The sequence below is a fragment of the Typopeltis vanoorti genome, chromosome 3 (genome assembly GCF_054136105.1).
Source record: "Typopeltis vanoorti isolate ZY-2024b chromosome 3, IOZ_Tvanoo_1.0, whole genome shotgun sequence".
Taxonomy (NCBI): Eukaryota; Metazoa; Arthropoda; class Arachnida; order Uropygi; family Thelyphonidae; genus Typopeltis; species Typopeltis vanoorti.
Genome location: NC_143551.1, coordinates 34,762,817 through 34,765,041, shown reverse-complemented (window position 1 = coordinate 34,765,041; position 2,225 = coordinate 34,762,817). Strand labels below are relative to the sequence as shown.

The following is a 2,225-nucleotide window of genomic DNA, read 5'->3' as shown; positions in this document are numbered from 1 at the left end:
GACCTGTTTTAGCTGTTTGCCCCCCCAGGGGCGTTTCTAAAACGGTCGTTGATTTTTCACTTTACAAAAAAGAAAAATCCTAAAAAGGAAACATGTAACAAAACAAACAAAAAAAGTACAGAGAAAAGCAAAAATTGAAAGGTAAACTTAGAGGTGGAGGAAGGATCTGGCCCGAGTGATGCAGCTCACAAGGAACTGCACCGCCTCGCTGTAAGCCTTCGCCGCTCGGGTTCTCAGGTCCTCCCCCACCTGTGGGAGCTAAAAACCAGTGAAGCTGAGTACAGAAATCCACAAGGTGGTTACTGTTCCTTTCTTTTGTTGTGTGCTGTTATGAATCTTTTGGCCACCTCACTTCCCTTGGCCATGTCTAGTTTGCAGAGAGCTATGTAGAACGCCGAAGCTGCCTCCTCGTCTATATCCAGGGCTACCTCTACTTGCTCAGGGGTGATTTTGCTGATGTCATCAACGAAGAGGTCACCCCATTTTGCACTGACGATGTCGGGTCCATATTTCCCTGTGAGGAGGAGTTCAGGTTCTCCTACTTTATCTATTGCCTCTTTAAACTTTTCTGCCACCCCGGGCATACCTCTAAGGAGATGTTTTAGAGTCTCCCCTGCTTTTGCATGAGGGACTTCTGGGTATTCGGTTTCAGATACTTTTGCTGTTTTGAGATTTGTCAGCTCTTCTTCCTGCGGACTTAATGGCCATTTGGAAGTTTTGGTGTTCGTCTCCATCTCTACTACAGCTTCTTCTACTGTATCTGAATAGGCGATGTCTATATTGGCAGTGGTAGCTTCGCTTTCGTCCGTGGGAGTTACCATGATGGTTTCTGCATTGTTAATCTCTTCTGTTGGGATCGTATGGCTGGTCTCTGCAATTCTGGTAGGTTTCCCTCCCTTACGGGACCTTTTCGTTGTCTTAGACATGGCGGCATGATCAGGAGTGGCTTCAAGAGGCGGAAACTCTTCCTGTGTTGTGACCTTTTCATTACTTGGTTTTGTTGCTGATGTGACTGCACCACCCATCCTCTCTGCGAGGGTTCTGGATGGGCAGGTGTCGACTTTGTGGTCAGTGACCCTACATTTCAAACAAGCTGCCTCACATTTTTCTTGGTTGTGGCCAATTTTTAGGCAGTTCTTGCATTTTATGCGAGGGCAGTCTGCCCCAAGATGATTGAAGGCACTACATCTAAAGCACTGCTTTTTGACGCCTGGGTAATTTACCATTACCCGGGCAGATCCTATGAGGACAAAGTTAGGAACTTCGGTCCTCATTTCAAGAGAGATAGTTACCTCCCCTGACTTCCACTCAGGATTGTCTGCGTCATTGTGAACCTGGATTTCCCGTACAACTCCCCACTTAGAGAATACGCTGTGAATTATATCGTTGTTCTCTGCATATTCTAGAGGAAATCGTGGTATCTTAAGGGTTCTCAGGATGCTCCCAACCATGAAGGGAGATACTTTTACTTTACCACAGTCAAACCCTTTGAGAAGCTTTTCTCTGGTCTCCATATTTTTGGTCACTACCTGGTATCTTCCTCCCCCATAAGGGGTAAATCCAAAAATGTTCTCTGCGCCGACGCAGTCTATGATAGCTTTCGCCATCGCCCTTGCCGGTATTGTGGCGTCAACCTCAATTCCGAGGGTACGCACACGCGGCAGAATGGAGGGCATGATCAGATGGGGAAGCCTAACTATTCCCACCACCAAGTGTTTGATATTTCTCAAGTCCGGGGTTTAGGAAGTTCTGCAAATTTCCCGTTAAATATCGTGAAACCCAATGGGACTCGTACCGATAGTAACGGTTAAGAACAGAAACTATACACTACACACACTTGATCTAAGCCAAAAAGGCCGAGAAGCGATCTACAAAAAGATAATGAAACCAATTGATAAATTAAATGGATCCAACCATAATTTACAGCCAAATTTTTCTTATAGTCCTTATAAGGACTGGCTTAAAGGGGCGAAGCAAGAATGCTTTTCATATTCCCCGTTATCTGTAGAGGACAGTGTAGGGATAAATAAAGTGTTATTGAGCAATTAAAGCTCTGATCATGGCAGGAGGATAACAACAATAGCCGAGCCTCAGTTAGATCTTCATTGGCTACAGCATTGCCATCCATTACCCTCCAAGGGTATTGGATTGAATGAATCAATCACCGCATCTCACGGTCGATTTGATTCATTCTCCAATCGGTGGTTCAATGGTAGAATACTCGC

General features: G+C 45.3%; 1 pseudogene; it reads right to left on the bottom strand.

Moving 5' to 3' along the window:
• Positions 1-1,741: 1,741 nt before the first annotated feature.
• LOC150108040 (U2 spliceosomal RNA) lies at positions 1,742-1,868 on the bottom strand (annotated as a pseudogene).
• Between the last annotated feature and the right edge of the window lie 357 nt (positions 1,869-2,225).